The 20,394-nt window shown below is 41.4% G+C and overlaps 1 long non-coding RNA gene across 1 annotated transcript; it reads left to right on the forward strand.

Annotated features, from left to right (window-relative positions):
- The first annotated feature begins 2,005 nt into the window (after window positions 1-2,005).
- LOC118659803 lies at window positions 2,006-12,191 on the forward strand. Its single transcript, XR_004968708.1, has 8 exons — window positions 2,006-2,117; window positions 2,453-2,569; window positions 5,153-5,218; window positions 6,196-6,235; window positions 9,013-9,087; window positions 9,394-9,453; window positions 11,425-11,474; window positions 12,041-12,191. It is a non-coding gene; the product is annotated as an uncharacterized LOC118659803 (long non-coding RNA).
- The last annotated feature ends 8,203 nt before the right edge of the window (window positions 12,192-20,394 follow it).

Below are 20,394 nucleotides of genomic sequence, written 5' to 3' on the forward strand. Positions count from 1 at the left end.
TTCCATGGTCGGTTCTTGTGGTGTTTACATTGGGATCTGAATCGTGTCCTGGTGAAGGGGAGAAGGGGGGAGCACCAACCTGGATCTGGTTGGCCAACTCAATTCCTTTGGTCAAGAAAAAGTTTGGGTTTTGGCAAGTGCACATCATTGGGAGGATGATGTGAGCCCAGCGGATCCCCCTGTGTGCTGAAGTCCAGGTCAGGGACTCCGTCAGTCCTGGCAGCACCAAAGACTGTGTCCTTGCTCCCGGAGGAGACCACTGGCTGGACTGGAGGTCTCTATGGTGATGGCTGCTTTCTTTCTTTAGCACAGCCCGCAATAGATGGATGGGGTCACCATTTACCTCCTGGGGAGTGAGGCATTTCCGTACAGAGAGGAAGTGATATAGTTTATGCTTAACTCCTCCTTGGTTTGCTTTTGATAACTGTTATTTTTGTATCTAAGAGGTTCTGTTTTGCCAGAGCATGAAAGGGCTGCTCCTGAGAGGTCTCAGATGCCATCTGGCCTGTCAGTTTATGAGCCACCAGCCTCAGGAGTCCCTGTTGGTTGTCCTCATGCTTTAGGGTGATAAGTTTCGAGATGATTGCTGTCCGAAACCTTCGAAGGGTGCGATGGGTGCCAAGAGCTAGCTGAGTGCCCTCCGCAGAGGCAGTTGAATCTACAGTGTTTTTCTCTCACAGGTGAATGACAAGCGCAGGTAATTTTGCACTGCAAAGATATAACGGTGGTTGTCTTTATGATTAGAGTAGCTGACTCCTTGAACATATACTTGAACTCCAATATGGATTAGGCCTCCATGCAGGTTTCATGAAACTTCTGTGTTGCTGAAAGTTGTATATTTGTGTGTTTGTTTTCTAAAGCAAGATCTGCTGGTGAGGGGAAAACGATTGACTGGATTTATTATGGTTTAGAAATTAATCAATGGGACACTTAATTCCATTAAAAACATAAAATGAAGATCCGTGTGTTTGGCTCACTTAGAGCATTTCTTATTAGAGATGCCAAACTCAAATGCATTTTCATCTGTGACAATCTGTAATACATTGACTCTGAGGTGAGAGTCATGGCATGAATCTACTGAATTTTATATTTAATGCGCCTTCCAAAAAGAAAACATTACTTATTTCCAATGTTCTACAAAGAACATTTTGATATTTGTAATATATCACTCCAGTTTGAACCTAAGCATAATCTTGACCTCTTAAGAAGTAGTAAATAATATCCTTCATTTATACCCATACCTGAAACAGACTTAACTAAATATAACATAAAATCAATTAGTATGTATGCATCAGGCAGCTGGCTTCTGGTAGCTATGAGGAAGTCATTTGTTCTTCATTTTTCAAAAGTATATTTTGACAATTGCCAGATGAATAGTTAGTATGCATAAATAATGAGGTGCATTATGAAGAGACTTAGAAAATTAGCAGAATGCATTCACTAGACTTTTCTATATGAAAAGAATGAAAGAAAGCATAGTCTATTCAGGAAATGGCTATAGGCATCAAGGAGGTCTTTTGAGAAACTAAGCTAGAAAGATAGCTTGTACAGGTGTTCTCAGTCCTGGAGTCATATTAGAATTACCTGGGTGTCTAAATATATGCTGATGCATAGGATCCTCTACAGAACTGTTACAGGGCAGGACTCTATGTTTAATTGCCCCAATCTTGCTTTTTTTTTTTTTTTAATAGTTGATCTACAGCAAGAGCCTTGCTCCTCATTGCAACATATTCCAATTCTTTCTCCTTTCTCATCATAGAAAGTTGCCTATTTGCCTCTTATAGTGCTTGATTTCCTGTTTCCTTTTCTCTTGATGTTTCTCCAAGTTTTTCATTTTTTTTGCTTTAGTTTCCACATGTCGATTTTGAAATTCAGTAGTCTCTCCTCCAATTAAGTTGCCGCCTGCCTCAAAAGTTCATTTTCGCTCACTTTATTAGTGAAATTGTCACTGAAAGAAAAGAATTAATCACATTTTGCTTTGAATAAGAGCTCTCTTTTTTTTTTCTTAATAGGTTTTGTCAAACATCTGGTTTCTCCTTTAGCTGCTTAATTTCTGAATCAATTTGTTCACGGTCTTTTAGTTCAGAGGTGGCAGCAATTGAATCAGACAATCTCAGGTAATCTTTCTCTCTTTCTCGAGGATTCTAATTGTTGCTCCCTTTTCCTGCATTGATTTTCTCAGCCCTTGAAGCCCTTCGGGGAGCAATTTAGAAGGCTCACTGAATTCATCAGATTTCATTGCCTTCAGAGAGACTGCATTCTGCGGTCATTGACCCGGTGGAGGGCTGTGGTGAAATAAGCTCAGACTGACCTGAAAGACCGATGTTGGCATTGCAGAGCTGCCCTACACTGAGCTGAGTTAGTGCTGGTTCCTTCTCCAAATGCTGGTTGTTGTCAGTGAGATTGTTATCCTGGTTTAAGCCGCTCCATCTCAGTATTTTATTTTCCGCAGCAGGCAAGTGCTTGTTGCACTGTCGACGCTCCTTCCGTGGATGTACTTTGTACAAGGCCAGCTCCAGAATTTCCTGACCAAGTGCTGACTGAAGTCTGCAGCGTATTCTTTAGCACGGTTTGTTCTTTTTTTCAGAAGTGTGATGCCTAAGTCTTTCTATTGAAAACAGCAGAAGCGTGAGGGTTGATGTCATTAAAGCGTGGGGTGCGGGGAGCGGATCTCCCCTCTTGCGGGTTCTTGTCTCGTGAAGTTTGAAGAATAAAATCCGAGGACTGAAAGGACTTGTTAGTTAAAAGGGTGGAGATTTATTGGAAGCAAATACAGACTCCCAGGTAGGGAGGAGTTTCCAAGGGAGTAACTCACCAAGTTCCTTTTTTCTAAGGTTTATAAAGGCTGCTGTTCTTTGTCCGTTCATGCTCCCTTCTAACTGGACCCCTTCCCCACCTCATGACCCCGGGCTTTTCCAATTGGTCAGTCTTTTGTAGAATATCAGCTTCAAAGTCCAAAACCCACGTGGTGCCGGCCCCCTTTCCTCTCCCCCTTCCCTTGCAACGTTCCTCTACCTCATGTAAACACAGGTTTCCCACTTTCCAGCATCTGTCCACGTTTCTCTCTCCTCTGTGAAAGTGTGTTTCCTTTTCCCCCATACTCTGTGACTTTTCTTTATCCTCTGTGAATGTCTTCTTCTCCCCTTATCCTGTGGCACCTTTCTCTTCTCTGTGAACGTATGTCTTCCTCACCCCTTATCCTGTGGCACCTCTTCTCTTCTCTGTGAATGTATGTCTTCCTCTCCCCTTATCCTGTGGCACCTTTCTCTTCTCTGTGAACGTATGTCTTCCTCTCCCCTTATCCTGTGGCACCTTTTCTCTTCTCTGTGAATGTATGTCTTCCTCTCCCCTTATCCTGTGGCACCTTTTCTATTCTCTGTGGATGTACGCCTTCTGGCAGCTCCAAGCCCTCACCTATGTATTCCTCCCCATGGACCTTCTTTATTCCTAAGACTCCCTAATGCTGCCTATTTTATCCCTAGAATTCCTTTTCTCATCACCAGGGATGGTGATGCAGTGGTTTCTTGGAGGCTAATTCCAGGTCATAAATGCAAGAAGTTTCATCAAAAGGTTGATGGAACCTTGAGGCTTCAGCAAGGCTGAAGATAAATATTATTGCCTGCTGCTGGAATAGCTGAAAGCATTTCCCCCAACCTGAAAATCTACATGTTATTACCTGCTGCTGGCCAAACAGCTGAACAGCTGAAGGCAGTTCCTCCAACCTGACAATGCCTACTGTATACCAAACTTTACCTTTTGATATGTATATCTGCTTTGCTATAGGCCAAAATGTGGGAATAAAAAGCCCTGGGTCCGGAGATAGAGAGAACTTGGTTACTGAAGCTAGTTCTCCTCTGGATCCCCAAAATGTCTTCCAAATTTATATTTCATGCCTAGTCTCTTTATTAATTTACACGCAGCCCCTTCTCCAGATTCCTGAACCTTTCTAGATGCTCAGAAAGACCCTGGCAGTTGTTGATGGTTCAAAGCCTTCTCCAGAATTTCCTGACTGAAGCTTCTTCAACTTATTCTTTAGCGCTACCTGTCTTCCTTGCAGAAGTGTGATGTCTAAGTCTTTGTGCTGTAAGCAGCAGCAACATGTGGGTTGATGTCATCACCACTGAAGGTGATGTTGGTGTTGATGGTACAAGTCCAGCTCCAGAATTTCCTGATCGAGTGGCTGACTGGGGGATTCTGCATCTCATTCTGCAGCACTATCTGTCCGTTTTTTTGTTTGTTTGTTTGTTTGTTTTTAGAGTTTGATTTCTACATCTTTTTGTTGTAGTTTATGTCAATAAGTAGCATTATGCTGCTTCATCTGAAGCTCTGATATTCATATTTCTGTTCTAGATCACTACAAAGAGTTTCAAGTCTTTTATTCTCTGCTCTTAAAATTGCCCAAGTAACTTCCACCTCGTTCCTCTTAGAGTCAAGTGTCTCTACTTATTTTTCAAATTTTTACATCAGCACCTCTTCTGTGAAGTTAGAGATGTGTCTGTGAAGGAAGCCACACAGCCGCCCACTTGCCCCAGGGAATGGCCATCGCTGGGGGTCATAGAACTGACCTGGTCACTCTGCCCAAAGCATCCAGCCCCACCAGACAACCTGGCCAACTGTCCAGGAATCACTATGTGGGCGGAGCTAAGGATCAGATCGCAATGAGCTGTTGCTAAGCAATGCCTGTGGGGGGGGGGAGTGCGGGGGGGGGGGGGGCGCTAGGGGGGAGGCTGTCAGGTGGAGGCACCTGGGGAGGAGGAGGCTTGGCCTGGGCCTGAGTGTGGGGAAGCATGGGACTTGGTTGGAAAATCTATAAGGAGGAATTTCTGAAAGGTCAGAGGCCTCTAAGGGGACCTTGCCAAACGGAGCAGACACTGCCTTGACTTTTCCAAACTGAGCCCCTGGATGTTTACTGGAATCTTTATGTTTAGTCTTTAGACATCCTTGCTTAAAGGACACTGCAAACACGTGTGTCTTCTCAAAGATACTTACCTTGCTGATAGTATCTAATAGGTAATTTTAGTTCAAGCTGTTGCTACAATAAAAGCCTGAGGAGGCAGGTGAACGGGACTGTTTGGTTTCTCTAGCCAGGCAATCCCTTAACCCTCTCTTTCACAGAAATGTGTGTCAGAGTAATCATTCATCTATTGTTCAGGGTCTGCTTGTCTGAGGAACGCAACGAGATGCATTGGAAACCTCAAAAACAAAGAGTAACCGTTCAGTAAGTCATTGGAGTCCACTGGGGATTTCAAGTTCAAGAGGATTGTTTCTCAGCTAAGGTTTCACAATGGGACAATTGTCCACAGAACAACAATATATCGCAGTGTTAAGCAGTTATTAAAAGCAGGTGATGCCTTTGTTACAGAGGAACTACTAAAAAGCCTATTACAGACTGTTATAATTTATAACCCTTGGTTTCCTGATGCTGGAATGCTAGACCTTAATCTCTGGGAAAAGTGGGCAGAAATTTAAAGAGAAATCAGGTCCAGGGAAAATGAGTGCCCTTGTCATCATTAACTATGTGGGCTCTTGTTCGAGCTGCACTATACCCACTTCATATTGAGGATCAAAAGCCTACAGAATGCCAGGGGGACTTACCACGACCCTCCTCCTAAAGTAGAGCCTGTAATACCTAAAACCCTGCCACTGGAGGAAATAGTTCCCAATCCTCTGCCTCCAGTGTGGGAGAGTCCACCAACTAGATCCTTGATTATGGAATTCAAGCAAGCCATGTTAGAAGGAGAGCTTTTGTTTTTATTCATTTTTAAAAAATTCCTTCTGATAACTTTTTTCTTTGTAAAGAAAAATTTTAAGTCAAAGATATTAAACCAAATTTTATAACTACTGCTGGAGGAATATTTTCTTTTCAAAATTTTTTACTTATTGATTTTAGAGAGAGAGAAAGGAAGATAGAGAGATTTGTTGTTCCACTTATTTATGCATAATTGGTTGCTTCTTGTATGTGCCCTGACCAGAGATCCAACCTACAACCTTGGTATATCGGGATGATGCTCTAATCAACTGAGCTACCCAGCCAGGGCTATAAGGAATATTTTTTTTATTAGGGGGACATAATTATCTGTTTAGATCTTTAAAAAATATTTTTTTTCTTGTAAAAATAATGGAATCCAGTTGTTTCCTATTTTGTATTTTTTATATAAAAATAACATTTTCATCATTCTTCATGTTGCATTTTAGGAGACTGGAGAAGCTGGATGGCAGAAGGGTGAAGTTAATGGTAAAGAAAGAGTATTTCCAGATAATTTTGCTGTTCAGATAAATGAACTGAATAAGGACTTTTCTAGTAAGCTTTAATTTTTCAATGATGATAAGGTTTAAAGGACCCTTTGCCAATATTTATTTTAAAACAGGGTTTTTAGCCCGACTGGTATGCTCAGTGGTTGAGCATCAACATAGTAACCAGAAGGTCACGGTCCCATTCTTAGTCAGGGCACATGCCCAAGCTGCAGGCCAGTAGGGGGTGTGTGGGAGGCAGATGATTCTCTCTCATCATTGATGTTTCTATGTCCCTCTCCCTTTCCTCTCTGAAATCAATAAAAATGTATTTTAAAAAACAAACAAAAACAAAGGGTTTTACATTGTTATTGAATAATTTTAGATTCGTATCTTCAGGTAATTTACTTGAATTATAGTAAGACAAAACACTATTTCAGTTCTGTGTTTTTTCCCTGGTTTACATTGGAAAGTGACCTTTAATTCATTACTTTATTACAATTAAAAGGAAAAAAAGCTGGTCATACTAGCTAGACAAATTAGACTTGCTTGGAATAAGTTATATTTTATTTAATTTTGCTGAAAATATCTTACCGTTATTCTATCAGTGCAATTTTGGGAGCGTAAGAAGAGGTTTTTGCCTTCTTATTGGATTTGATATACCTATTTCACTACTTATGGTTTATAAAGTGAGGCATGGAACTGATTTATTTTTTTAAATATATAGAAGGAATGAGAGTTAGAGAGCAAACGCACAGCAAGGCAGTCTGCCACGTTTGATTTAGGCAATGCCGAACTCTCTAATCTTCTCAGTCTCGCATTTAGTTAAGTCAGTTACCAGAGGTTACTCGGTGGAGGCTCACACTGTCTGAGGCCCTTCCTTAGCTGGATTTGATTCACTATTGATTCAGCCTCCAGTGTGCTTTATTTTTATGCTGTTTTTGATTGAACACATTCTTTTTGTCTTTTATTAGGTGTTTATACAATATTGATTATCAATTATTTTTAATGTAGAAAATCTAAATGCACATACTTAGAAATGTCTCAAGCTTTTAACACATTAAATAAGGTCTTAAAAACAAGGGAATGCTTATATAAATCTAAGAGAATTTGAGCAAATTGAGGAAACACCTATGTTCACCTTTAATCTTTTCTTTGAGAGTCCTGAAATGTCAAGAATGAAAGCTACATATATTTACTGGCTGCTCGTTTTAAAAAACAAAAAGTATCTTTCTTTTTTCCTGCTTCCCCTCCCCACCCCCCACCCAACTCAACTGTTAAACACAGTGAAATGATGCAAATGAATCTTAAACTATGGGATGTAAGACAGCATGTTTTTGTTCATCATTAAGATATGTAGATTTATATAACTCTGATAATTTTTGAGATATTTCAATTTTGATCAAGGAGGTATTTTTTCAGATAGAATAAATTTGTTCAAATAGAATAAATTTTGACCTTTTGTGTAGTTGTTAGGATTTTATTTTATAATTTTAGCAGGTAGGGGCTGAGGAGAGATGTTAATATAATTTTGATTTTTAATGATCAGTTTATTTTAACCATATTTAATATAGGTGTTGAACTGTTTTCACCATTATTATTTTACTAAAAACCAAAGAAACCACCTCCCCCACCTCCCCCTCCCAACCCCCACCCTCGCTAAGGGTCCAGGTTTGTAAGAACACCATTATTCAGTTTGCTGTTTTCATATATGTAAGTTCTAAAATGGTAAAATTGGGTCTTAGCTAAACCATGTATTTTATTACCCCAGAAACAAATATATGTGCTACATAAAAAAATTTAGATATATATAAAAATTGTGTTTACATGCATTAATATCTGTCATTACTTTTTAAATATAAACTGTATAAAGTAGGGGTCTTAAAAATAATATGTATACTTTAGTTCTATATAATTTTGAGTTAAGAAAATTGACTAAGTTTAAATCTGCTGACAAAACTTAATATATTGACCTGACAAATTATTCTAATTTTTCAGATGAAACCCATTTGTTAATGTGTCAAACAAAAACTGATTAGTTTATGTACTCCTTTTTGAGAGAGTGTGCTACGATGAAACATATCAGATTTTATTTTATTAAACAGTTGAATTAAACAAATCTATAAGAGTTTTCCAGGGTAATTGTTTTATAATCTATAAATTTCAATCTCCAATTTCTGATTTTTTACAAATGCAGTACAGTCTTTTTTCTTGGAAGTTTTGCTTTTAGGGGATATATGCAATACTTTCAACAATAAAGACTTAATATATACAAAAAGAAAGTTTTGCTTTGCTCTTTTTAGGATAATGGATATCTTCCTTTATTCAGCTTTGTATTTGCACCCAATCCCAGAGCAAGGAGAGCACAATATAAAAGTAATGGTTATAGTGGATGGTGTTGAATACTTTTTAGCTACTAGTTAAATGGGACTTTTAAAATTAAATAAAAGAGCATTTTAAGCATTGAAAGATGCCCTATGCTGAGCTGAATTTGTGCTACTTTCTTCACCAAATTTTTGACTCTAGAAAGTTTCTTTTCATTTTGTTTAATATGTTCCTTTAGCTCAAAGTTCTCTTTTTGGATATTTAAATTATATTTTGGTGACAGGTTTAGCTGATCTACTAAATTTTGTGTTTTATCCTCAAGCTTCTGCTTGGTTAAATACAAATCATTAATAGCCAATTCACTTTGAATTCACTTTTATTTCTGCATGCCTGACTCTTTAGTGTTTTATATTTTATCATCTTAAAGTTGATGAACTGTCTTTTTTTCATCATCAGAGCTAGTTTTAGTTCAGTGATGATGCTGTCTCCTGCCTTGTGCTGTGCTGTTAGCTGACCTTTTATCAAAACGGGGTGAGTTGTAGGTTCTTGTTTCTGTTGGGTCAACTCTACTATCTCAGTTACTATCTGATTAAGCTTGTGGTTCTTGGCCTCCAAGTCACATCTTAAATGACTTAATTCTGATCTGAATTCATGTCTCTTGCTGTTGTACTTCTACTTCCTTCAATTTTAAAAGAGATAGTTGAAGTTCTCCCTTTTCTCAACTTAATAATACATTTTCATCTTGTAAATCTTGAACTCGTTCTTTAAGTTTCAGGTTGTCATCAGTAAGATTGTTACCCTGGTTTAAGCCACTTCATTTTATTATTTCATTTTCAGCATCAGACAGCGCTTGCTGCACTCTGAGCACTTCCTCCATGAGAAAACAGGCTCAGAAAGGTAAGCAATTGGCCAAGGCCACTAAGCTAGTAAGGGATAGAGCTAAACCCAGACAAAGGACTTCTGAAGCCTGTGCTTTGATCATACGCTATTCCTACACAGATAATCTATAGGAAAGAAGAAATCTGAATTGGGGTACTTTTCTGGTCTTAGTTCTTTGATTCTTTGTAATACTTTATAATATCTCTATCAATTTTTTTTCATTGGTAAGGAAGTTAGACTAAATAATTTACAAAATAATTATTTTTGGAATTATTTAAATAATGGCCTGTTTAGATTTCTCTGTGTGACATAGTTATACATAAGTGAAGATTTTAGGGAATACTCTTTGTTTCTTAGTGCACATCTATTTGCAAACAAAGTATTTTCCTAGACTTTCAGCAAAGATGTGATAAACTAAAACCCTACTTGGCTTCCATAAAGAAAATGACCACTAGATGGCAGTCAAATACAGCTCAGCTTCCTTTCTGTGGCGGGTAAACCACAAACACAAGAAGCTGAAAATAAAATCACAGAGAGCTCCTATTCATGAAATTCACCCAGAAAAAAGACATAACCACTGCACGCTCCTAGCCCCCTAACTTCCATGTGATCGAGTGGAAGACCTGAGGCCTTGGAATCGGACTGATTTGGCTCTGAAAACTTCTCTCTAAAAATTAGTAGCTGTGTGAACTTGCAAGTCACTCAAATCTTGTGACCTTACCTATAAGAGGCCCCCCAAAAAGCAGTGCTACAGTTTAAAGCCTTTCCCTCTTATTATATACTCAGAGAAGAGTGAGAAAGAAGCCCCGAGAGCTTTATGCTTGTGTTTTCCCTGGGAAAGCAATCATGTCGCAACAGCAGCCACCAAACCAATTTGCCCTTGTTTGTCATTCCTGTTGGAGGTAGGTGCCATGAAGGCTCCTTTGACCCAGGTGGCTGGGTCCTCCCCCTTCCCCACCCATGTGACTTGCCATTGACTGCCCTTGGCTCTGGGAGCTGCTCCTCCTTCTGTTTTGTCCCGCAATATGTTCCTAGATCCTCCAGGCCAAAGAGAACAAAGTCCCTCCATGGTCATTTGTGTGACAAGGTCATTATTTTTGGAATTCTTAAAGAGATTGTAGTGGAACATGTCTCATTTTGCCACTTCTGTCTTTCCCCCAAGGGCCTAGTATGATTCACACAGAGCTGACCTCTGACATGACAGCCCCGAGTGGGAGGCTGGTGGGGAGTCCACAGGGCCATGACTATGCCTGAAAAAGCAAATCCATTTTCAGCTGATATCTTAAGCAGACAATGACTTTTCTCTCCTAAATGGGTGAGCATGTCCATCTCATGCGGATGACATGACTACAGGGTCACAGAAGCAGAGAACAGTACTACCCCAGAAAGGTTAGGGTCATCTGAATGACTTCACACATGGGACAGGTGATGTGGGATGACAGAGTGAGACAGCATCACACAGCTTTCCACTAACCAACAACATCACAGCCAGCCAACTGCGGGCACCCTGGGGAGAAGTAAGTCCTTCCATGGGTAGCAGTTGGTAAAGATCAGGGCTCACAGTCATTTTGAGCATGTGACAAAACTAATAATTATGATTCCTAATAGTGATAAAGGCCCCAGTGAAGGAGACAAACAACAGGGAACACAGAAAAGTATTCAGATATAAAAGGGACCATTTTCTTAATCTCATGAAGATTATTACCTGCCCCATGGGGAGAGAGAAGGAAATGAGAATGAAATTAAATAATGTATAGTCACTTAAATCCATTGCATATGTTAATGTATGTGTAGTGCAAAATGTTTTATGCCTATTGATTTTATCTTGATTTAAATCCCTTCTTCCCACTGATAGCAGGAAAAAAAAAACAAAATTAGTCATCAAAGGCAATAATATCACCTGGTATAAATTGTTGTATATATTAAGTAACCATTAAAACCAAGTTCTTTTAAGGCTGTTTCTCCCCACCTGGGGGCCTTTGTTCTTAGTGTGCGGCTGCGGTAGAGAAGAGGAGGCACCCTTTTGGCAGCAGAAAAAGGTGAGACCTCGGGTCTGTACGTGCCCCTGAAGCCTTCTTGGGCCCCCAGGGCAGTATCCTCACTGATCAGCTCTGGCCTCCTGTCCTGTGTCCACTGAGGTGTCACTGGTCCTGATTGTTGTTTATGGTATCACTCAGAATGCACTTGGTTCCCCAAAACCTCTCCTAAAGGGTCTCTGAATGCAGTGCTCCCTCACCCCACCCCAATTCTTCCAACAGCTCCTGAAGTTTCCCCTAACTAAGGCATCCAGAGTTGTGTGGGCCAGGTTATACCCAGCCAGGAGAAGAGAGATCTTTATCAATCACCAATTTCATTTCATTCTTTCCTTTGCGTAAGCAACATGCTGGCTCCTCTTGAGTTCATTCCAGAAATGCTCCATTTCTCTGCACAGCATGTCCTGGGAAGTGGAGCATTCGCCCCTGGTTCTTGGCTCGCCTCAAGCATCGCTGTGTATCTGTGAGCCCCTTGTTTCCCTCCGCACTTTTCCTCCCCAGTTGAGTATTCACCTGAGAAGATACTTGCCTCTCATCTCTTGCCCTGACCTTGCTCTTGCTCTCTCGTTCAGGCCCCTCCTGTCCCAGAGCCAGAAGGGCTCTGCATTTGTTTGCTTTTGCTGCTGTGATCACCACAACATGTGTCATGAAACATCAGAAAAGTCTTATCTTACCTGCTGGACATCAGAATCCGACCTGGGTCTCACTGAGCTAAGTCCAGGAACTGGCAATGGTGAGTTCCGTTCTGGAAGTGCCAGGAAAGAATTTGTGTCTTGCGTTTTCCGGTTTCTAGAGGCTCCCTTTCTCTGTCCTCAAAGCAGCAATAGTGGGTTGAGTCCTCGTCACATTGCGTCCCTCCACCTTTTTGTGCAGCCACTTCCTTCTCTGACTCTGACTCTCCCCTCCTTCTTTCTTTTAAGAATCCTTTGTAATCTTCATAATCCCCCCAGAAGTGAAAAGAAAAGAGAACAGAACAGAACAAAGACCCTTTACCTCTTGTCTCCTATGCAGCCTGGACTGGCTGCACACAGCATTTCTGGAGATCTGTAGTAGCCCCCCCAGGAGAACCCCAAGACTCTGATGCCCCACATGGGAAGTTCTAGGCCAGTAGAGACTCTCATAGTATTACCACTTTTGAAATTGTGTTGACTACATGGCATTACCACCACTGCAGTTGTGAGTAAAGGGTTGGCAAACTGCAGACAGAGAGGTGGCAGGGCCGGCCAGGGACCCGGGGGGTCTCCCCCACACCTGAGCAGTGGGGCTGCTGCTCTGAGGCGGCCTCTAGAGAAACACTGGCTTCACCGTGGTCCTTTGTCTCCCTCAGGTGCAGCTGTGTCTTCCTAAGCACATGGTTTTCCTCCTGCCTCTTTCCTCCCTGCGGAGTCCTGAGAGCTGGCAAGGCTTCCTGTCTGCTCTGTGGTTCCTAGTGAGCTCTTGGCAGCCCCTTGGGTGGAGTTGCAGGCTGCAGTTTTTGGTGGCACCTTCCTACTGTTGCTCCCCAGCCCTCCCAGCAAACGTGTAAGCCTCTACTTCCCTGGATTAAAAACCCTTCGAATGTGGAATGAAAAGAGCTGCCCCTCTTTTCTGAACTGCATCCTGACTGATGAAGAAGGTTTTTGTTCTGTTTTGTACTTTTTCATTGTGAAAACTTAGAAAATATCAGGTTGTAAAATTTTCCAACAAGCCCAGGAACCAGAGAAGAGATTACTACTACAGACATTTTCACTTGCTTTTTAAACTTTTGTCTATGTTGTGCGTATATATTAGCTATTTCATGACTTGACATTTTATTGCCCCTCCCCCCTACACACACAAAGTTAAATAATCCTGAAAACATGAATTTACATGCTGTATGATATTCTATTGCATGGTTATACTGTATTTAACCAATTTCATTATTGTTTGATTGATGGCTGGACATTTATATGGATTTCAGTTTTTTACTTATTATAGACAACGCTGCAATAAACATTCTTTTTTGTGAATATTTGGATACATCTCATTCCCTTAAGATAAATACCTAGAAGTGGCTGAGTTAACGGTATGAACATACTTAATGCTTTTGATGCATGTGGCCAAGGTCGTCTACAGTAGTTGTACCAATTTAACCCCCCCCCCAAAAAAAAAAAAAAAACACCTCTTAACAAGGCTTGTATCAGTATGCATGGACTGGAGTACACAGACCCTACATCCCAGGTTACTCTGAACATCTGGTTTACCCTGAATGAAAAATTCTTTGGTAACTCTAGCTCTAAATGACATCAATACAAAGTCATGGTTAGACAGGGAGAAGGTGAGATAAAAGGCCACTTTAATAAGCTAATTCCCTGCTCTACTCAAAACTCTTTCTGACCCTGATGCATTGTCTCTGATTAAGCTTTTCTATCTCACCTTGACTTTTTCTCCCAGTAGTATTCATTCTTTATCATGAAACATTGAACTCCTACCTCACTGGTCTTCTTGACCCACCTTAGGACCAATTATATTCACGAGCTGCTACATAGCACTTTGATGCCTGATGTTTAAAGCGCATCCCAGTGTGATCTGTACCTCCTTTTCCATTTTCTTTCTTCTGTTACACTCATCCCCTCCAAGGCACACACACTCTGAGCATGTCTACCCACCAACTCCTGTGAAGGCAGCAGAGCAGGAGGAGGCTTTTGCCTGCAACCAAGATAGAAAAGCAGCATCCACACTGAATCTGTGTAGTGGGAGGTGCCTCTGGAAGTGAAATATAATTGTAGAGATCAGTGAATATTAAACATCACAAAAAATAAGCAGAAAGGACCAGTCCCTTAAAAAAGACCTCCATCCTCTGAAACTTGCTGTCTGTCAAGGTGTAGCTCTAATATACTTGGCTTTGCTTGATCAATAGATTCTTCTTACGACTCGGCAGTTGATGTGTCAAAAGTGAAGTGTTGCTCTTATGTATGAAACAAAAATGTTACTTTATTTTGTCAGAAATGATTCCATTGTATCCTATCAAAATGCCCTTACATTTTGAATATTGGATTAAATGTCAAGATTTCCTAGATAGAAGAAAGAGGGTAAATCAAGGCCCAGCGGTGGGAAAGAGCTTAGTATGTTTCTGGAGCTGAAAGGAGGCACTTACATCTGCATCTAAGTGGACAGAGGATGAGAGGCCCAAGGCGAGGCTGGAGAGGCAGGCAGGTCCCCAGCCAGCTGGGCCTTCTAGGCCAGATGAGGCACACAGACCTTATTCTAAGTGCAAAGACAATAGGTTTTATTCTGGGGAATTATATGATTAAATATATATTTGAGCTTTCTGAAAAACAGATTGGAAAAGGGGACAAGCGGAAATACAGGGAAACGATAAGAAAGTGTTTGTGTTAGTGCAGGCAAGAGAAGATGACGACCCAGATAGGATGGGAGTAGAAATAAATGGGCTGGTTTGAGATACATTTGGGGAAGAAATCCTAGGACTTGCTGACATGTGAATGTGGAGCTGAAAAGAAAAATGCGGCCTGGAGATCTAAGCCTTGGACGTAGGTGAGCTGCTCTAGGGAAAGACAGAGGAGGAAACCGAGGAGAGGAGTGTGAAGTGGAGAGATGAGGAGGGGGCTTGGGAAACTCCACACTCCAAGGTCTAGTGAAGGAGCTACCATAGAGGAAATCTGAATGTGAGAAACACATGCGTTCACAAAGACACCCTATTGTCCACTGACAAATGAATGGGCATATGTGATACATACACCCAGTGGAATATTATTCAGCCTTGAAAAGGAAGAACATTTCACCACATGCCACAACATGGGTAAAGCATAAGGAAATTTTGCCGAGTGAAATAAGTCAGTCACAAAAAGACATATGAATCCAATTATATGAGTTTTCTAAAGAAATTTAACTCATGGAAACAGAAAGTGAAATGGTTGTTAGAAGGAGTTAGGGGGAGGTTTAATGGAGGATCATTGTTGAATGAAGAAGAAAAATTGTAAAGTTCTTATGTGCCAACGTGTGAATATATTTAACACTGCTGAATGCTAAAAACGGTTAAGACAGTGAAAGTGACTTACCACAACTTTAAGAAAATAAAAATAATCAAAAAGAGAAAGCTGTTTCAAAAAAGGGAGAAGTGGCCAACTAAGTTGAGTGCTGCCAAGAGACCAAGCAAGAAGAGAACAGAGTTAACATACAGACTTTTAAAAATGGCGATCATTGGTGACCTCTACACACCTGGTTGCAACGGTATGACAGGGAAAACCAGACTGAGACAGAGCTACAAGGTTAGAAAGTGGAGACAGCCCAAGTGGACATTTCTCAGGAGAAGGTTAGCAAGGAGTAAGACTTGGGGCAGAGTCAGTAGGAACTAAGGTATTCGTTTTGTTTTGTTTGAAGAGGAAGCTATTTGAACATATTTGAATGCATGATGCCCGTACAGGGAAAGATTGATGAGGCAGGGAATAAGAAGTCTTAGGGAATGCTGCCCATGGGAAGTGTGAGGAGAAGGGAACAGCTACTGAGAAGGAACAAGTTTTGACAGGAAGACAGACAGTTCCTCTAAGACAGGGGTGGGCAAACTTTTTGACTCGAGGGCCACAATGGGTTCTTAAACTGGACCAGAGGGCCAGAACAAAAACATGGATGGAGTGTTTGTGTGAACTAATATAAATTCAAAGTAAACATCATTACATAAATGGGTACGGTCTTTTTTTTTTTTTTTTTTTTTTTTAGTTTTATTCATTTCAAATGGGCCGGATCCTGCCCACGGGCCGTAGTTTGCCCACGGCTGGTCTAAGAGGACAGGAGGAATGCATGCAGGTGGGTATGTGGGTTTGAAGGTGAGAGTGGATAGAGTTTACATCAGATGGTTTCTATTTTCTCTTCAAAATGTCAGGTGACCTTGATAATGTGAGGGGTGGGGAGAAGTTCTATCAGCACTTTGAAGAGATCAAATATATGTCATTAGTCATCCAGGATCGTGGAAAAACGAGCCTGACAGTGAATCAGAATCACAGGAGGATTGCCCAACTGCATGGCCGCTTTGGAATTCTGTATTCATTATTTTAAAGACAAACGACCATGTTTCATGTTGGTCCAATCTAAGAGGCACCTCTGAAACTGGGACACATTGTACTGTTGTCCCATAGTTTTCTGGCATTGTTTCAGTTTAATTGTCAGCATTGTTTTTTCTTAGTGGTCCATAAAACAATGGGCATTTTATACTCTGTGGCATCTTAGAGTCAGTGAAATATGGTCATTTTATCTTTGCCAAGTTCAGCCACTCATGTCAAGACATGGAGAAGGCATTTTTTTCAGGGTAAGCTTTAAAAAACAAGATGACTAGATAGCAGCTCCACAATAGCTGTCTATCACAAAAGCCTATTTGAGCCCACTCACATTTAATGTAATTCCAACCTCATTATAAGCACTGTCTCCGGAGGCGATCAGCTCTATGTTACTGGAAGTGTTTCATCTGGAAGTTTGGTCTACAACTTCTATCTTTTGCCAGTTTAAGACTCTATCATAAAATTGTCTTAGAAGCTCAACTCTCATGAAACAACAGTTCAGAATTCCTTGGCCTAGATGTCCAGTATTAGATGCTCAGAAGTTGTATTTTAAGTAGAAAGGTGGTTATAAAGAAGGGATCCAGAGAGCATGTGTATCCATTTACCTACTACATGCCCACCCATACGTTAGGTTTGGGGGAAATAAAATAATAAAAGCTGGGTCTCTGACATAAGAGCTCACAGTCTATTGTGAGATGGACAAGAGACAGAGAGTTGTCACCAGAGGCATTCATTCTTCTAAGCCCTTGTGTAGCACATGTTTATTGAGCTCCTGCAAAGTGTCAGCCACTGTTCTAGGTCCTGGGAATACAGCAGTATTAAGGTTCCTGCCCCCATAATCCTTAGGGAATAAAATTAATAACGTTGCCAAGCACGATTATTTTGACCATTTACATAGATAAAAAGCAAGAGAGAACTACTGGGGTGCTGCTATTGACAAGGTGGTGTTAGGAGTATCAATTAAGGTACTTTGGTCACAAGTAATAGAAGACCTCACAATGGCCAAAGTCTTAAGAGCATTATTTTTTTTAAAGCCTAGAGGTTCTTGATCCCAGAGTGGGTTTACCAATGTAGTGCTGTCATTAAGGACCAAGGCTTTTGCATCCTCTATTCCCCTACCCTCAACATTTTGTCATTTTCCTTAGGCTTGTTGCTTCATGGTTGCAAGATGGTTGCCATAGCTGCAGACACTACATTCTCATAGGTTTGAAAGCCAGAAGGGAGAAAGAAGTAGGGCAAGAGAGGCAAGATCATTTTTTTTCTAGTGTCACTCTCTCATTTCATCAGGAAAAAGTCCTTCCTAGAAGTTCAGTCCTCTCCCAGCTTATTAAACACAGATGGTCGCCTGTCTACATCTAATTCAGAAAAGTGGCCAGTATTGGTGCAAAATCATAATGAGTCATCAAATATAGATATTTGGCAACAAAGACAGACTGACCTTGAGTAGGTAAATGGTGGCTGCTAAATCAGGAAATGCTTCTCTGAGGAGGTGACATTTGAACTCAAACTTAAACAATGAGGTAGTGCCAGTCTTGTGTGCCATGTTCCATGATGGTACAATGGAGTAACTGGGTCAGGGTGGTTGGTCATGGAAGGTGAGGCAGTGGAGGAGACACTTGAAGACAAGGATGAGTCAGCCAGGTGAAGCTCTGGGTAGAGCTGGGTGGAGTCCATTCAGGCTGTAGTTGAGGCCAATGGAAAAGAAAAGGAACGTGAACCAATTTGACATCAGGCTAGAGCAAGGTGGACAAGACAGGGAAGATTTTTGAAAATGACTTCAGAAGGGAAGATTCAGCTTCCAACATTACAACATGAGCACAAGGGGAATGTGCGCAAAAGGAGGGGTCCTCAGTTTCAACCTCAGGCTTTGGAGGACACTTTCCCAAGAGACAGTGGGTTGAATCATGACTGAGGACAAGGAGTTTGCCAGCAAATGAGATGGAAGGTTATCCTAGGACAGTGATGGCGAACCTATGACATGCGTGTCAGAGGTGACACGCGAACTCATTCTTTTGGTTGATTTTTCTTTGTTAAATGGCATTTAAATATATAAAATAAATATCAAAAATATAAGTCTTTGTTTTACTATGGTTGCAAATATCAAAAATTTCTATATGTGACACGGCACCAGAGTTAAGTTAGGGTTTTCCAAAATGCTGACATGCCGAGCTCAAAAGGTTCGCCATCACTGTTCTAGGAAGAGGGCACAGCATGCTCAGAGGCCTGGAGACTTGGAACAACATGATGAAAACAGATGTTATCAATGTATATATCACGTGTGAGACTGGGAGTGACTGCTGACCAGACTGGAGCTATGCTCGGGAACTCTGCTTTATTTAGATGACGCCAGCACTCTCCTTTCAAAAAGCTGAGAGTCCCAGTTAATAAAAGCCACGCTGGTTCTCTGGTTTATGCAGTGTGAGGTTGGGCTTGGGTGAGCTCCAAAAACACTTCCATCTTTTATATTTCCCGTCTCTAGTAGATGCTCAATACAAGTTTATTGAGCAAATAAAGTATGAAGGAGCCTCAGCCTTTCCTGTTGCCAAACTTTGCTCATCAGTAGGAATTGGGTGTGTCCTTCCAAGCCTGGGCCACAGGCCTCCAGCAGCCTTTCCCTGCTTCAGACTTTCTGCTTCAGCTTTCAGTGGGAAAGGCCTTGCAGATTTTTCACATTTATGTTTCTTCTCTTCCCAGTAAGATTGTGACCTCCTAGTGGATCACATTTTATGTAAAATAATATTCCCACAAATATACGGCCCCTTAGGTACCTGACATTTAATGAAAATACTGAAATGTCCCACCTGATAGACACCCTCGACTGGACCTAGGCCAATAGGTGCTTCTCAAATCTCTGGTCACTCCCTAGAAGACCCAGAGCAAGGGGTCCTCAAACTACGGCCTGCGGGCCACATGCAAATACAAATATTGTATTGTTCCCGTTTTGTTTTTTTACTTCAAAATAAGATCTATTTAGTGTGCATAGGAATTTGTTCATAGTTTTTTTTTAAACTATAGTCCGGCCCTCCAACGGTCTGAGGGACAGTGAACTGGCCCCCTGTTTAAAAAGTTTGAGGACCCCTGATCCAGAGCAAGGCATTATGCAAAATGAAGACGAGGGAGCACTGCGAGTAACAACAGGGTGCCGCTCCATGTGTTGCAAGAACTTCTTAGTGAAGGCTTTGAAAAATGCCACACCCTAGATAGAGCTGAGTGCGGTTGGTTTTTGAAATATGGGCTTTGGAAAGCCAGAAAGTCTATGAATGCTGAAAAAAAGAAAAGAAAAAGAATTTGAGAGTTCAAAATTAGCAAGCTATATTACTGTCCATGTTGCCTTCCAAGAGCTTCCTCCTTGTGTCAATAGAGGGTAGGTTATGCTGAGTTAAAAAATCGCTCCCAAATTTCAGCAACTAAGAACAGTAGTCATTTTTGCTCAGGCCCAACACAGGTCCGCAGGGCCTTCGGTTTATCACAGTGACTGAGGGACCCAGGCTGATGGAGTAGCTACCATATTGAGTTGCCGGTTACATGGCAGCACAACCCACATGACCCCATCTAATCACAAGGAAATTAGGAAACGCAATGCTGCCTTGTGCCTGGAACCGGGGACAGCCAGAAGCAATTAGAGAACCATACTCCCAGATCCTAAGGGCCAGGACACCAGACAAAGGCAGAGCTCCAAGCACAGGCTCAGGTGTTTTCTGTGTTTCATTTTCAGGTCCAGGCAGATTCCTAGGGATGTTAACAGCCACTGCCAAGTGCCGCCACCATAGGCCTGGATCCCTTGCCAAAAAGGGAAGCCTTTGCTGCTTGTGAGAGCCGGTGTGTCACCCAGTGCGTGACTCATTCGTTTTTGGGCCCTGTGCCCCTCCCAGGGCAGAGCTTCTCCCAGGCAGGAC

Source organism: Myotis myotis, unplaced genomic scaffold, assembly GCF_014108235.1.
Source record: "Myotis myotis isolate mMyoMyo1 unplaced genomic scaffold, mMyoMyo1.p scaffold_m19_p_7, whole genome shotgun sequence".
Lineage (NCBI taxonomy): Eukaryota > Metazoa > Chordata > Mammalia > Chiroptera > Vespertilionidae > Myotis > Myotis myotis.